The following is an 18,071-nucleotide window of genomic DNA, read 5'->3' on the forward strand; positions in this document are numbered from 1 at the left end:
TGTGCATATAATGATAAATTTTCTGATAGCCATATTACAGTAAGAAGAACAAGTGCATTTAGTTTTCATAATATATATTATTTAATATATTAAAATATTTCAATAAGTAATATAAAAATATCAATGAAATATTTTATATTCTTTCATTTCTTAATAAATTGGTGTGTATTTTAAACTTAGACTGTTTCTCAGTTTAAGGAAGCCATATTTCACATGCTTAATGCCAATATTTGCCTACTGACTACTTTATTGGACAGTGAATTTATATACCATTAGAAGATAAAAAGTTGATGCTATTGATACATTCATTAAAAATTTGTGATTGGATTACAAATAAATGGCTTATTTTCCTTCTGTATAGCAAAAAATGAGTTAAGAGCAGTCTGGGTTCAAAAGTCATCACCATTCAGTTGTATCCAGAGAATCTGCTCAAGAGGGGAACATATTTTTTATACTTAGTCAGAAGGGGTAAGAAAAGATTTATCAAGTGTTTAGGCTCACTGGTGTTTGTTTGTACTATGGGTATTATTTAGTTAGAGGGATAGTGCTTTTTCTGTAGACAGAGCTTTGGAGAAGCACACAGTTTTTAAAACTCTTTAAACAGGGTGTTCATTTGTTCAGGGATTCTGTGTCTTTGACTGGAACCCTTACTTTTTGTGGGATTTAATATATTTCAAGTTACATTTCTCAGGCAGGGATTTCTAAAATCTTGTTTCCTCAAAAACAAAAAACAAACTTAACACGTTAAAAATTACTATAAATCTTTCCTAACTATAAAAATATAATATGTATTCTTTGTAAAAATTTAGGTAATGGAGGTACCTACTAATACCTATTTAATGAACAGATCTCCAGCAGAAGGAAGTATTCTCATGTCTTCACTCTGACCTGCTGCTGCTGTGCTGGGGTTTCTTGGGCAGTAGCACTCCACTGACTCAGAGCCTCTCTGTTTTGTATGGGACAGGCATTGAAGACTTTATTTCATTTGAGGATAGCATGAACAAATGGGAGTTCTTGCTGAGTTATATTTGTATGTTGTTATATATTATATGTCATTTTATTTGTCTAAGAGCCTCATTTTAATGCAAGTAATTAAAAATCTTCTTCGAGAGTTGTCTGTAAAATGTAAGATTTATAAAACCAAACTTGAATGGCCGCAGGACTTGAATTAACTTGTTGATATCAGGTTAAAATGTAAGTTCTGCTCTGTACAATTTAATAGAATAGAATGTGCTTTTTTCATTAGTAATATCAATTTTCTGAATTTGTAGTTTTAGTGATATGCTGATATTATCAATATGTGAATATAGTCTTTTTGCCATGACCAATTGAGTTTTATTTGTTTTGAATGTGGTCTTGGTTCAAGTGGGGGTAAGGGAGGTTTGTGGAGACCAGTGCTTACCATTTTGGTGATGGGAGGTGGAACAGGCAAACTAGAAATTTACTTGGAAGAAAGAAAACAATAGCCACTTAGTAGGAACTTGAGATGAGATGAAAAACATGATCCGAGGGAACTCACAGAGTGTTTAAAAAAAAACAAACAAGTGATTTATATACGAAACAGCCATCAAGAACATAATCAGATTTTACAAAATTTGGTAGGAAACATCATGTTAGAGAACTTTAAATTTCATATTTATTATGTTCATATTTTGTGTGGTTGAAATATAGAAGTCTCTTAGTTATTTTGAATTTGACTGTCCTGTGGCTTCTTAGACTGTTAACTAAGGATCACAGTTCTTAGATATAGAAAGTCACAACACTGATTTTGTAATATATTTGAGTTAAACAACTAAAGTTGAATGACGTTAGACTAGATTCCATTAACTTGTTTGTTTATGTTTTCTGCTGGAAGGTTAATAGTCCTATTGACCTTTGTCATGGAGTTATTACTAATTAATAATTCTAGAGTGCTCTGAAAACATTATTCTTTAAATATCAAGTATTCTATCTACTAGAATATTTCCTAACACCAAGTAGTTTCTTCATTAACCTGTACTTAATATTGGCTATTATATTTATCTGTGATTGGTCACTCATCATAGTCTTATGCCTTTAATTTCTAGTCATTTAGGAGACTAGAGACTAAACACCTTTGTGAGAACGTGTTGTTTAACATGTGATTGACCTGGGGATGACTCAGGAAAATTCTTATAAAGGGTGGTTATGACTGTGGAATGGTTTTGTGCCTACTGTTGTTGCCATGCTGCTTCAGAAAGTTAGCCTAGGTTAAAGAGGTCAGGCTTTGGAGTTAACATGCATTATCTCAAACCCTGTGTCTCTCTGTTCCTTAACTATCCCCCAGCAAGTTACTAAACCTTAATTTCCTTAACTGCAACTTGGAAATAATAATAACTTCCATAGGGTCATATGAGGACCCACACAAAATAGTAAGTCATTTATTAGGAATAATTTAAGCTTACTGTTTTTTTTCTATAGTAAAGATTTTAGTTTTATAGAGTGGTTTCATGTTCACAGTAAAATTGCGAAGATGGTATAGAGGTTTCGCATACCGAGGGGGACCCCAAAACTAGAAGGTATCTACTGGAGGGTGGGCCCCTTCTAGTACAGGCTTCCCCAACTAGTTGATTGTTCTAGGAACCCATCTTTATCAGTGTACTAGCTGGCATTGTTGTAAGAGGCTACATTTGGCTTCTGTGAAATATTTTTGAAAGACTCTTTCAACATGTTTTTACATTTCATCATGGGCCATTTATGAGTATACTTGCCCACACCACACTGACTGTTCCCCAGTTTTTGAGCAAAAAAGAAAAAAAACCAAAAAATGGCAAGACCATTGTGCCCCACCCTCCCTATTCATCCGATATTGCCCCAAGCAGTTTCTTCCCCACCCCTCCCCCTGTGAGGATGAAAAAGTCCTCAAAGGGAAATGTTTTGCCAATGTGGAAGAGGCAAAACAAAAAATGGCAGAAGCACTAAAAGGCATCAAAATCACAGCTTCAAAAACTGCTTTGAGTAGTGGAAAAAGGGTCTCAATAGGTTTATTGTATCTAATGGAAGAGTAGTTTGAAGGTGACTGAAGTTTAAACATGTAAGAATAAATACAGTTTTTTAAATAAATAAATTCTGTTTTTGGTGGGGTTCCCCTGTGTAACACCTGTCCCCACACATACATAGCCTTCCCCATTAAAATATCCCTCACCAGAGTGGAACATTTGGTAACAGTTGATAAACCTACACTGACATATCATAATCACTTAAAGTCCTTGGTTTACCTTTGGGTTCACTCTTTGTCATGTACATTCTGTGGGTTGGAACCAATATATAATGACATGTATCCATCATTACAATACCACACAAAGTATTTTCACTAACCTAAAAATTGTCTGTGTCTATTCATCATTCCTCTGCAGCCCTCAACTTCCAGTCCTGGACAACCCCTGATCTTTTCACTCCATACGTTTTTCTCTTCAGTAGGAATCATATTAATATGTAGTCTTTTCAGACTGGCTCCTTTGACTTTAAGGTTCCTCCATGTCTATTCATGGCTCAATAATTCATTTGTTTTTAGCACTGAATAATATTCCATTGCCTCGTTGTACCAGAGTTCACCTATTTTTCCACCTGCTGAAGAACATTTTGGTTGTTTTCATTTTGGGGGGAGTTATGAGTAAACACTCATGTACAGGTTTTTGTGTGCATGTCAGTTTTCAGCTAATAACTACTTCTAGTGAACATTTATTTATTTTAGCCATATATTGTGTTATACACTTTATTTGCAGTATATTATTTAATTCTTGAGTATATTATAGATTATGTAGAGTGTATGGCCCATAATAATATATGTCCAGTAACTGGTTGTTATCATTTTTTTCTGTGTTAGTGTCAAGCGTGTGGTTTAATCAGAAGTTGAGGTTGTTAATATGAAGATAGGACTGCAGAGTCCTTTCCAGTAAGTGAAGGGCTTACTGGAAAGTTGACGGTGGTTCGAAGGTGAAATATATGGTTATATTAAATTGTAGTTCAAGGATAATCTTCATGCTAATCACGTTGGAAGCTTATTAAGACGTAGAGTTTGGAGTTCATCCTCAGGAACTCAGATTTTGTGAATTAGAATCTCTGGTCATGAAGCCCATATTTTGCAAATTTTACTAGCTTAATATATAATTCTTACTTGCTATAAAGTTTGAGAATCATCTTCCAAATTTATTCTTCCTTATGATGAAAAAATAATTCTATTGATTTTTAAATAGTTATGTTTTCTCTGATATAAAATCTTTCTATATTAGTGGTGATGGAGGTGGTAAGTTTTTTTCATTTAAATTTTTATACATGATGTATAATAAGTGTATAATATGTAGAACATATTTTCTGTGTTACGAGGGTACTAGGGGTGGTGCTATTTATGCATTCAACCAATGTTTAGTAAATAATCACTTGATATATATTTTTATTTATCAAATATATTATATTTTACTTTACTATTTAAATAATTACTTTGAATAGGGTAGAAAAGGGAGGGAGATTGAGGGCATACCATTATGAAACTAAATGAGAGGTGAGGAGAGTGCTAACTATAAGAGAAAATTAACTAAAATAATTTGCATAACTAATATGAATAATTAAAACCTGATGGAAATTTTGTAAGAATTTTTGATATGGGTCATTTTGTTAGTCATACTAATTAATGATTAGTGAAAGAGTCATACCAGGAATGCTCAGCATTTGTGTTTTTTGACAAGTATCTTTGCCTCCTAAGAACATTCTTTTGGGTTTTGTCTGTGTTGGCTTCCCGGCAAGTCATACTCCACTCTTTGGGAAGTGCTGGTACAAACCTACAGTGCTTCTTCATATGGACCTCAGTTTTTAAAATTTTTTACATAAAACCTCACTCAAAGGGACCAATGAATTGCTCAAGTTGTAGTTTTAAACTTAGAGGTTCTGAAGACTACGTTTCAATGAGTCATTGCATTGGTATTTTTAGTCCCACATCATTCTGTCTCCAGCATCCACTTTAATAACTCTTATTAGTTAAGGAACTCTATTTTTAATATCTGTTCATTCTGAGAAACTAGGTCATCAGGGCTTTGTCATTGTTAATGAAAATGGTATTGTATGCTTTTTTAGGAGCATGCTTGGGCTGAATGAAGCTAAAACATTTTAGAAATTATTGTTCTGCTTCAAATACTCATAGGGTATAATTTTGCATATTTTAAGCTCATTCTATTTTCCAGTACAATAATATTGTTTATTTCTGGGAACTTTGGCTATTCTATCATACTATTTAGAATTCACATGAATTATTAAACTTCCTAATAGGCCTTTTGCTGCTAGCCTCTGTCTGACCACTCCTTTAAGAGTTGTCTTTCACGTTTTTAGAAGTAACATTTGGGTCTTACTGGGGCTAGAATTTTTGTTTCTATAATGAAAGAAGCTGATCGAACTTATTTGTTTATTATTATTATGTTTTTATTTTAGAGAGAGGGGAAGGGAAGGAGAAAGAGAGGGAGAGAAACATCAATGTGTGGTTGTCTCTCACATGGCCCCCACTGGGGACCGGGCCCACAACCCAGGCCTATGTCCTGACTGGGAATCGAACTGTAACCCTTTCGTTCATAGCCCGCGCACAATCCACTGAGCTATACCAGCCAGGTGATTGAACTTTTTTAGAAGTTGGGAGCAGAGGGATACAGAAGAGAAGTAAAACCAGACTAAATGTATGTTGTGCCTGTTTCACTGTGAGAAGTAATCATAGCCTTACATACTTACTTTTCTACAGGGGTGTTGCAGCAGTAGGAGCAGCTGTTGTGGGGGTAAATTAGGGAGTCATTGAGGAGACTATTTCCTAACATGGGGTTTCATCATTTCTAAACGTAGATAACAGAGTGGTTATTACTAAAATTTTTTCTTCCATAGGATAGTCTCATGTGTAGTATTGGTATCTTTATCACTTACTCCAAAACACTGACAATGTTAGCATAATCTCCCAAGTTACTATCTTCTTCCTCATGTTCCTGTTTTGAGTGTGGGCCACAGATCCGTGACAGTGTTGATGTAATTATATAATTTTTAGAACTCTGTTTATTTAAACTGGAGAATAGCAGACTGATTTTTTCTTTACTTTTATATCATTTTTATTACCAATAATTATACTTTACTCCGGAACGATTTAGAATGTTTTGGGACCGTATTGATAAAGATAGTATTATTTTGTGGTTAAGAGTATAAGCTCTTAAACAAGACTGTACAGGTTCAGTTTTTAACTTTGCCACTTACTAGTTGTGTGTGGAACAGTTATTATTTTTTTAATGTAACTCTTACTTCAGTTTTCTTATCTGTAACAAGGGATTATAAAATTATCTACTTTACAGACTCCTGTTGAAGATTAAATAATTTTCTAGAGAACAATGCCTGCAAATACTACATACTGAATAAGTAATAGTTATTATTAAATATTAGTTATTCATTCACTAAAATAGTATTCTCAGTAAGCTCTAATAGACCCTAAAAGTAAAAAAAAATTGATAATTAAAACTTCACAAAAATGTCAATTTAGAAAGTTATTTTTAGGCTGGAATTTGGACTCTCAACTTCTCTGAAAAGATTCAGCCTTTTCCAGTTGAAATAAAACAATGTTTTTAAACTTTAATGTGCATACAGAATACTTGGGGATCTTGTTGACATGTGGAGTCTTAACCAAAGGTTTTGGAATAGGCCTGAGATGCTGCCTTCTAACAATCTCTCCAGGTAATCTGGATGTAGGTAGTCCTTAGACCATAACTGTACTACTACCTTGAGTAGTACAGTTATGGAATGTTCCATGAAGTGGTTCTCAGTCCTTTGGTCAGTACAGTATAAACACTTGGGTATTTTTTGTTTTTGTTTTTCTGAAGAAATATGCCTAAGCTTCATCTCAGACCCATTAAACTAGGTCTCTGACATTAGTGTTCTGAGCATCATCATCATGAACATCATCATTATTTTTGTAAAAAATATCCTAGGTCATTATGTATAAACAGCATGTAGAGCTACTGCTTTAGTGATTTTGAGGAGAGTCACTAACCTAAGAAGCTCCATTTTATATTTTTATTTACTTTATCTTCCATCATTTTAAGTACCTATAGGGATGATGAAGCATAGTTGGTCAGAACTCTTAAACTGGGAGGCAGTTATTTTGTTTGTTTGAAGTTGTCTTTTCACTTGATTGGACTAAAACATTTGATTCATTGAACCCTTTCTTCAGGTATCCTGTTCTCTGTTGCTTTTGTTTTTGAGATCTTTGGGTTCTCCCTAATTTTCCAACAGTTTCCTGAAAGTATTGTAACTCAAACTCAGTAAAAAACTGCTTTCACATACTAAACAATGACAGTGTCAGGAGAATAAAGTTCCTTCTACTTACCAAATTCTGATTTTTTTCATTATGTAAGGGAGAAACTTATTTGTTTCAGACTTTTTCTTGACCTTTTCTTTGTTTTTGGAGGCTAACATGTGTTTGCTACCATGGTATTTTTTTCAATATATTACTTTCATAGTTTGTGTCTGTCTTCCTTCTTTCTCAGCTGTGTTTCTTGCATACATTTCCCATCTTGCACCCATATTTTAGGGGAGAAGAAGTAAATTTTTTTTTCTCATGGATGATCATGTTTCAGAGAAATAGTTTTCCAAAGTGCAAGATCATGGTGAATTTTATTCCATCCATCCATGATGTATATCAGTTAGACTCTGGACAGGGAAATAATCCATACTAGACATACCAAGAAAATTTAATATGGGCAGTGGGGTTATATAGGTTTTGGAGAGCTTAAAAAGCAAAAGGGGAGCACTGGAATAACAGACAATAATTGCAGAAAGCAGCAACCACCCATAGGGCTGGGGGAACAAAGAAAAATTTAGAGTAGATTTGGGGCTCAAAACCTTTGGAGAAGTACTGCTTGGATGTTGCTGATACTTCTGAGGAGTACTTCTGAAAGTGCCGTAAAACACTGGTGGCTGTTACCACTGTTGTTACTGGGACTGAGGGCATATGTTAGGGCTCTGCTTGGTGGAAAATGCGAGTTTCTCCTTCTAATGCCCTTATTGGCAGTATGAGAAAGCTAGCTAGCTGGCAAAAAAGAAAAATTATTTCCAGACTGCTATTTTTAGCATTACTGAATATTGCTAAAATATTTAATGAGTATTATAGGGTGAATTTGGAGCTGAGAGACAGTAACTGAATAACCAGCATTTAACAGCATTCTCCTCTCTGCTTACACAAAGGCATGGGCTTCGGGTTTTTTGGTCTCTTTTTTAGCCACTGGGATCCCACATGCTCTTAGTGTCTGCATTTGGAATGAGAGGAATTATTATTATTTTAAAATTAACTAGTTTAGTTAATGTGATTTGGGGGCATGAGACCTTTGCTGTAAGGTTACCCTGTCATGGCCTTTCCTGGGACCTGCAATTTAGTCATTAGATACACATTTTGGGGGAGTCTCAGGGGGTTTCTGTTTTTCAATATTCTTTATTTAAAAAATAAAGAAAAATTGTGGCAGGAATGAAAGTGGTATCAACCAGAGGTTAAAAATTGGTTGCTTAGTGGCCAAACAGTGGCCTTTAGTGGGAACCAATCTTCAAACAAATTATACCCGCTCTCCCATTCTAATATATTATTTTTCTTTAAGAGCTTCTCAGATTTTAATGTGCATGTGAATTAGTTGAGGATCTTGTTAAAGTGTAGATTCTGATTGAATATGTCCCTGGATAGGGCCAAAGATTCTGCATTTCTAATAAGCCCTTAGGGAAAGCTGAAGCTATTGAACCCTAGAGAAGACTTTTCTTCTTCCTTTCCTGCTTTGAGAACCACTCGTCTGGCTTGGGTACACTTTGGAACTGGGTTTGGGTGGTTGAATGGTGAGTGATCATGCTGCTGATGGAAGTGGAGTCCTTGTGGTGTTGTGAGGAAAAGCATTTTTGGGGACCCACAAACAAGTATGAGATCTGGTGGTACAATTTATTTGGTTACTTGATTCAAAGTCAAAAGAGTGCCTCTTCTGGGCTCCCAATGTCCCATTTCTATCCATCTCACCATGGAAAATTGGGGTCAGAAATAGACCAAGTATCCGAGATCCTGTGCATGCCAAGGCCAGTTCAATCCAGTCTTTTTCATTCTTTGGCTAGCTTAGCCTGTGTTCTGTCTGTGCTGCTGCATCCAGGCTCCCTCCTGGGGCCTGTGTTTAGAGTTTGCCTGGGCCACAGGGTTATGGAGAGAGAACATGTGAGCACACAGGGTGAGTGTAGAGAGAGAGAGAGCAAGCGAGCATGCTTCTTTGTTCCCCTGAGGTTATAACCAGAAGCTTTTTCAAAATAACAAATCAACTTCCCAAGCTTTTATGGGCTTATGATGGGTCCATACCCCCTAGTTTGACTGACAGGCCTTTATGGTCAAGCACTTCTCCCTGTGCCCACCAACAATCTGGTACTGGAGGGTGACAGTGCTGCTGAGATTTTCTGTGTTCTGAGGATTGTCTCCTTGGTGGCAGTCCCCTGGAGTGTGTGAATGAGTCTGTAAATGCTATAGCTTTCTGGCTAAGCAAGCAGGCTTATGCTCTCCAGTTTATTAAACTCAATAGCTAATTCCCTTTGCTCTCTTTCTTATTAATAACTAGAACTACCTATAGTAACAATCATAAAGTTAAGAGTTTCTTGCAGGCCTGCCAGGTATTAACAGTTGTTTCTTTCCAGGTGGGAACAGAAGGGCAGAAACCTCTGAATAAGTTCCCTTTTATTCCATAATTTAGATGTTATCATGGATACTGAGTTTTGATAATTGTGTATATGTTTAAGGGAAACTGACCAATAGGAAATAGGTTAGAAGAACATGAGCAGATTCATGCATCATGTCCTGCCTTAATTAAATAGACTGTGGATTAAAAAATTGCACTTGGTTTGAATTTCATAGTACAGTTGACCTTTGAACAATGTCAGAAATCTGCGTAAAACTTTGACTTCCCAAAACCTTAACTACTGTTGACTGGAAGCCTTACTGACAGCATAAACAGTAGATTAACACTGATTTTATGTTATATATATTATATATTATATTCTTACAGTCAATAAGCTTGAGAAAAGAAACTGTTATTAACAAAATCATAAGGAAGAGAAAATACACTTACAGTATTTATTGAATAAACTCTGCATATATGTGGGGCAATGTAGTTTAAACCCATGTTATGTAAGTGTCAACTATAAATGTATTCCCCACTTTTGACACTTTCATATATTTAAACTTGTTATTGAAAGTAGAGTCTTGCCTTGAGCCAAATAAATGGTAGTCTCTCTTTTTTAAAAAAAGATTTTATTTATTTATTTTTAGAGAGGGGAAAGGGAGAGAGGAGAAAGAGAGGAAACATCTGTGAGAGAAACATTGGTTGCCTCTCTCATGCACTCAACTGGGGATTTTGCCAGCAACCCAGGCACGTGCCCAGACTGGGAATTGAACCTTTTGGTTCTATGACCTTTTGATTCACAGGCCAGTGCTCAGTCCTCTGAGCCACACCAGCCAGGGTGGTAGTCTATTTTAATGGAACTTTGAATGCAGCCCAAATTTATGAAGCTGTTAATTGTTCTTTGCATTTGGATTTTACTGTAACTCAAGGCATACCTGATAGCTTAAACAAAAAGTTAATCTCTTATTGAGTTACCATCTTTCAAGATCCTGTCTCTGTCCCTTTCTTCCAGCTTTATTGGGTCTTTCCTTTTGTCTTTACAGATAGATTTTCAGAGATCCTAGGTACTTTCTTTTTGTCTGTTGATTCTTTATATGAATGTTATCTTTAATTTTTTAATTCAGGCAGTGAATAATAATTCAGGCTATAAATAGAGAAATGATTGGTCTTTTATCAGATGAGATGAAAGAGTTAAAATGGGAGTTAACAATTCAGGGAATTCCTATGGAAAAGAGGTGAAAAAAACCAAAGCATTTTTCCTCGCATATAGAGAGAGACCCTTGCATGCACACAAATGTCCATATTTGAATATTTATAGAAGGTAATCTGTCAAAATTACTGTTATTTTAATTTACTAAGTTTGGCTGATTACTGCAGTTGTATGATAGTTGAATTCTAGATGAGGAACTGTAAATATGATCTGGTGTGGGACATGCGTTTTGTCCTTGAATATCCAAACAAACCTTAAAGCTGTTTGGATATCCTTGTCCTCTCCCCTGTCCTGCTGCACCCTCTCTTTTTCTGAACTTTAATATTCTTTTTTAGGGAAAAAAATTTTTTAAAGATTTTATTTATTTATTTTTAGAGAGACGGTAAGGGAGAGAGGAAGAGAGGGAGAAAAACATCAATGTGTGGTTGCCTCTTATGTACCCCCTACTGGGGACCTGGCCCACAACCCAGGCATGGGTTTCCCTGACTGGTATTCAAACTGGCAACCCTTTGGTTTGCAGGCCCATGCTCAATCCACTTAGCTACACCAGCCAAGACTTTTTAGGGAAAACAATTTTAAGGGAGGTTATAATGGTACATAATATGGAAAATTTTTTAAAAAATTTAAAAACACCCCTGTAGACACTGAGTGATCAAGAATTTTTAAATGATTTAATTATTTGTCCAGTTTGTTTCAAAAGAGCTATCCCTGGAGAACTTAAACCTAGAGACAAGTATCTCATTTGAATGGTCTTACAAGGTTTTATATGAGATATGTCAACAAAGAAAATGTATAATTATTGATAAGTAATGTTACCCCTTTCTTTTGTCTCATTTGAACAGTTGATAATATCAGTGACCCAGATTCAAGCAATACTATGTTTCTCTGGAAATATGTGGTTTCGTCAGTTTCATATGTTCTAGGGGAATGAAGGTAAGCCATTTTTCACAGTTAATACTGAAATAACTTTGTTAATAAATCAAAATTTTCTCTTTTTAAAAATTAGGAAACTCTTTTTTCTTTGGATCCAGAAAACACTATATTATTTATTGATGGTGATGACTTTTTTTGGAGCAGGTCTACATTCTGTGCTTTATGCTTACTCTTGTCTTTTTTACATAGCCATTCTTACCTGAATAGTTTATTTTTACATATGTAATCACCCAATGTGACTAACTCTTAATTTTTTTATTTTTTGCTTTTGATGTTTTCATTTATCTCTTGTGAACTGACAAATAGGATTAATTTTGTTGGTTATTACTTTAGCTAGAAATTATTTCAAATACTAAATTTCAGTTTTAATACTTACATATTGACTTTGTTTTGGGGTTTCAGTAATATATTTTATATTTAGCAGATTAAGTATGGAATTTTTTAAAGCATTCTTTTCTATATTTCACAAGCATCCATCATTATTCTCATTTGACAACTGTTTTTGGGGGCTGATTAATCTTTTTTCTAGGAGTTTTTATATATTTCACTTGTTACTAAGGTCACATTTCCCAATTCTTTTTGTTACCATTCCCAAATCATCTCCCATGTACAAGTATCTCACTCTAATTCCTCATTATATATATAGGAAAATTATTCAAGTCTGTAGTTATGAATGAAGAACAAGATTATTAATAATTCCTTAGGATGTTACCCTAGCTCCTAATTTTGTAATGGTATACCATCTATTCACTGCATAAAGGGCTCAGAAATGTCTTTTGGACCCAATGCATTGCAAATGTGGAAATAATAAAATAAAATTTACATATGTGTAAAGTGAAGTAATACTAATATGTTCCCTTGGGTTTGGCCATTCTTTCATTTTTTGCTATGTTTGGAGGCTTTTTTTGCAACATAACTTGAAATTCCTTCAGGTGAATTAGATATGTTCATCTTATTTAAGCAGCATGCTTTTGGTTAATATGATAAAACCCAGTTGAGTAAAATTTAAGTTAGTAATATAAAAAAGTAATGAGCTGTTTTACAGTGTGATATTGAAAAATTTTTAACTATTTCTTTCTATAAGAACAGACAGCACTCTATAGTGGATAAAGATGTCCTAAGGAAATTAAGTTTGATACAGGTTAATTCCATGATTATAGCAAATGTTGGGAATTTGCCACCCAAATATCAAATTTCATGTACAGGTTTTTGTTTTCTATTAATTTTTTTTCTCCAGAGAAAGAATCTTTAAATTAGTTTAGATGGGATTATAATGGTATTTTAGGAATTAAGAAACAGGCTTTATTTTTCTACAAAAATTAATTGAGCACTAAGGGTAACCAGTGAATTGTAGTATCCCTGATTGATTTTTTTTAAGTCCTTAATGGAAATTCAATATTTAGGTGTTTATTTAGGAAATATATTAGTTTGTAATAATGATTTCTACAATATTTGATTGTCCACATGTTTTAATTGCTTCAGAAAGGATGAAGTATATTATTTAATAACTTGAATTTTAGCATTACATAGAGACTAAACACTATGATTAATCATATTTTAGGCAATTTGTATGCCATCGAGACAAATTCAGATTTGCATTTTTTTCATCTTAATACTATGAGGTTATTATCACTTTATCAATTAGTGAAGATTGAAAATGGAGATTTTCTTTTGTGGTTTTCAGTTTACCATGTAAGGAGCTTTTAGAAATTATCACTTTGTTCTAGTAAGTAGAAAACTGAACAAATTGAAAAATCAACAAACTTTTTTAGGTATGTCAGAGAAGTAAGGTCACAAAGCAAACTGCTCCCTCCCCAGCTCACACACACAAATTGGAGAGACAGGTGAATACAGAGAATGACAGCTTACCCTAGCAGAAACCCAGGAGTGGGAACCTCGAAGGGACACAGTACTAGGTAGGAGAATCTAAAGTGTAATTAGTTAAAAACTCTAGGGTACCCAGTAATAGGGGACTGCCACACTTTCATGGTTTTACCTCCATGTCTTCACAGTGAGTATCAGAGAAAAATCCCCAAGTGATTTCTGTAGGGGAGGGGGAAAGTAACCATTTGGAAATATGCCAAGGCATTCTGTTTTTCTTAAGCTGTACCATCAGAAGTTCCCCTTAAGATTGGGAACAAGACAGGGATGCCCACTTTCACCAATCTTATTCAACATAGTACTGGAAGTTCGAGCCATAACAATCAGACAAGAAGAAGAAATAAAAGGCATCCAAATTGGAAAGGAAAAAGTGAAACTGACATTTGCAGATGACATGATACTGTGTATAGAGAACCCTAAAGATTCCACCAAAAAACTACTAGAACTGGTAAATGAGTTCAGTAAAGTAGAAGGATACAATATAAATATCCAGAAATCAGTTGCATTTTTATATGCAAGTAGTGACCTATCAGAAAGGAAAACTAAGAAAACAATCCCATTCACAATTGCTTCAAAAAGAATAAAATATCTAGGAATAAATTTAACCAAGAGTGTAAAAGACCTGTACTCATAAAATTATAAGACACTGAAGAAAGAAATTGAGGAAGATACAAATCAGTGGGAGCATGTACTGTGTTCATGGATAGGAAGAATTAACGTCATTAAAATGTTTATACTACCTAAGGCAATCTACAGATTCAATGCAATTCCTATCAAGATACCAGTGACATCTTTCACAGAACTAGAACAAATATTCCAAAATTTATATGGAACTATAAAAGACTCCAAATAGCAACAGCAATCTGGAGAAAGAAGATTAAAGTTGGAGGAATCGGGCTACCTGATATCAAACTATACCACAAGGATATAGTAATGAAAACAGCATGGTACTGGCATAAAAACAGACACAGAGATCAATGGAACAGATTAGAGAACCCAGAAATAAACCCACGGCTATATAGTCAATTAACATTTGACAAAGGAGACAAAAATATGCAATGGGCTCAAGATGGATCGTTCAATAAATGATGTTGGGAAAATTGGATAGATAACATGCAAAAGAAAAGAAACTAGACTACCTTACATCATGTAAGAATAAACACAAATGGATTAAAGACTTAAATGTGAGACTGAATACCATAAAATCCTAGCAGAAAACATAGGGAGTAAAATCTTGAACATTTCTTATAGCAATATTTTTTCTGATATAACTCCTTCGGTAAGGGAAATAAAAGGAAAAATAAAAAAATGGGACTACATCAAACCAAGAAGTTTTTGCACAGCAAAGGAAACCATTAACAAAATGAAAAGACAGTCCATTGAATGGAAGAACATATTTGCCAATGATATATCTGATAAGGGGTTACCATCCAAAATTTTTAAAGAACCTGTAAAACTCAATACCAAAAAAATAATTCCATTAAAAATGGGCAAAGGACCTGAATAGATGTGTCCCCAAAGAGGACATACAGATGGTCAATAGACATGAAAATCAATGAGGAAAATGACTAAGGGGAAAAAAACCCCCAGAAGATAACATACTCAAGGGCTATGAGACAACTACCGAAAGTATAATATGCACATAATCAGAATACCAGAAAAAGAATTAAAGAAACAGAGGAGATATCTGAAGCAATAATAACTGAGAATTTCCCCAAATTAATGTCAGATTTCAAGTCACAGATCCAGTAATTTCAGAAAACACCAAGGACAGTATGTACCCCCAAAAACTTCAATTAGGCGTAATCATATTCCTGGCCAGCATGGCTCAATGGATTGAGTGCTGGCCTGCACACCAAAGGGTCGCCTGTTGATTACCAGTTAAGGCACATGCCTGGGTTGAGGGCCAGGCCCCCCCAACCATAGGGGGTACACGAGGGGCAACCACAAATTGATGTTTCTCTCCCTCTCACTACATTCCCTTCTCAATGAATGAATGAATAAATAAATAAATAAAATCTTTTAAAAGTTCTCAAAGTACAGAAAATCAAACACAAAGATAATCTTGAAAGAAGACAAAGGCAGATGAAACCACCTTAACTATAGAGAAGCAAAAGTAAGAATAACATCTGACCTCAGAAACCATGCAAACAGGAACAGTTAAGTGTTTTGTGTTTAAACTTTGAGACAAAACTTCCAACCGTCTAGCATTCTGTATCCTACAAAATTATTCTTCAGAAGTGAATGAGAATAAAGAATTATGTTACCAGTCTAAAACTTGCAGTGCCCACAGTTTTAAAAAGGCAGTATTCAAAATATTAAAGTAAGGAAAAGTTTATTGATTGAGAGGCACCAGCTCAAGAAGTTGGAGGTGCTTGCAAATTCTGAAATCTGTTTTAGGCAAGCACAAAGTTCAGGTTTCTTTTAAATCAAAGGAAGGAAAAATGGAAGGGGCTGTTTTGTAAAAACTTAAGCCTGAACAGAATTCCTCTGTACTTAGCATGTCCAAAGCAGGAGCTATTAGCCTGAATGCTATGAGAGCAAAGAAAGCCCAAACAAGACTCGGTCAGAGAGACTGAATTCTCTGATACACTTAGGTAAACAAAATTTCAGAGAATTTGTGGGCAGTGGTTCTGCTTTGCACGATATGTTAAAGGACATTTTTCAGAAAAGGAAAATTGTATAGGCCAGAAACTTGGATCTATGTTATAGAAAGGAACAATACTAGAGAAAGAAAAAGGGAGAAAAACATGGATGTGAGAGAGAAACATTGATGTTTCCTTTTGTATGTGCCCTTACTAGGGACTGAACCTCCATCCTAGGTATGTTCCCAGATCAGGATTTGAACCCATGACCCCCTTTTGATCCTAGGGGATGTCGCTCCAGTCAACTGAACCACACCAGCCAGGGTTATTTTTCTTATTCCTAATTGATCTAACAGATAACATTATGTGTTCATAATAACAACAATATATTCAGTGATTATCACATATTGAAGTGAATTTTGGCAATGATGCAAGAGTTGGGAGCGAAGAGTTAGGAATATTCTATTGTGAGATACTTGCATTACCCATGAAGTGATATGGTGTTATTTGAAAGTGGAATTGGATTAATTGTAAATGTGTAATGCAAACTCTAGGGCAGCCATTAGAGTGAGAAAAGAAGTATAATTGACCTGCTAAGAAGAGAAAATGGAATTATAGAAAATGCTCAGTTAAAACCACAAAAGACAGAAAAAGAGTGGAAGACAAAAATAAGAACAAAGAATGAGGGCAATGAATAGAAAACAGTAACAAATATGGTAGATATTTATCCAAGTATATCAATAATTACTTTAAATATCAGTGGTTTAAATACATCAATAAAAAGACAGAGACTGTCAAAGTTGATTGAAAGCCTGGAGAAGGATATACTGACATGGTATAGGGACTTGGGCCCAGGAATGGAAAAATACCAGGTGGCCAGGAAGCCAAGTTAAGAGCAGGTGGAAGGTGTAGAAACTGACTGCAAGAAACTCACCACCCCTCCACTCCCTGCTTAAAAAACATTTTTTTATCTCCCTTCTTACCGCTTCCTTTTTCTATCCTGACATGGACAATTCCACAAGCTTGCCTTTTTTCAAAAAGTCCTTCTTTTTCAAAAAGACTGCCTTTTTTTGCTAGCCTACTCTGTCTCCAGCTGCTAGGGATCAGAGGACCATCCTTTTCTCTTTGCTGCCTCCCTCGTGCTTAAGCATAAGCTTAATAAATACCTGTCTGGAAATTTTTCTGGGATTTCCTCTTAATTTCTGTCTTTGGGAACCCAAGAACCCTAACCCTGGTAATAATAGCATGCTAATACTATTGAAAGAAAACCAGAATAACTAGCTCTATTAAATTTAGACAGAGGAGACTTCAGAACAAGGAAAAAATTTAAGGATAAAGAGGAGCATTGTATAATGATAAAGGGGTCAATTCTTCAAGGAGATATAACATCCTTAATGTGAATGCACCTAACAGTAGGTCATCAATATATGTGAGGCCAAACAAACAAACAAACAAACAAATGAAAACAAACAACCTGATAGAATTGCAAAGAGGATTAGATGAATCTGTTGGTTGTGAAACAGTACCAGGTGTTAGACCTGTGGAGTCAGACCAGATGTTGGTTCAGCAACCTTGGTAGTTGACTTATGGCTAAGATAAAATTTAGAGCAAAGACTCAAACTCTGAGAAAATTTATTTAGAAAGACCCCAAGGTAGAAGTGAACAGCAGAAGAAGTGGGCCCAGGAAACAAGTTATAGGGGCAAAAGAAGGACCCTTGGAGCTTAGGCAAAACAGAGGCAAGGAAAACACTCCTGGGGAAGGAGGTGAGGAAAGGTGTGAGCGTGTTACATAGAGAG

At 35.1% G+C, this 18,071-nt stretch overlaps 1 protein-coding gene across 4 annotated transcripts in view; it reads left to right on the top strand.

The window, feature by feature from the left end:
* Positions 1-18,071, top strand: part of FUT8 (fucosyltransferase 8) — a 231,580-nt gene that overhangs the window by 80,069 nt on the left and 133,440 nt on the right. For all 4 annotated transcript variants that reach the window (XM_037125938.2, XM_053673294.1, XM_037125937.2 and 1 more), the window contains one exon: positions 11,718-11,808. The gene's annotated coding sequence lies outside the window, so the exon portion shown is untranslated. The remainder of the gene's footprint in view (positions 1-11,717; positions 11,809-18,071) is intronic.

Source organism: Artibeus jamaicensis, unplaced genomic scaffold, assembly GCF_021234435.1.
Source record: "Artibeus jamaicensis isolate MK-2021 breed Jamaican fruit bat unplaced genomic scaffold, CSHL_Jam_final contig_851, whole genome shotgun sequence".
Taxonomy (NCBI): Eukaryota; Metazoa; Chordata; class Mammalia; order Chiroptera; family Phyllostomidae; genus Artibeus; species Artibeus jamaicensis.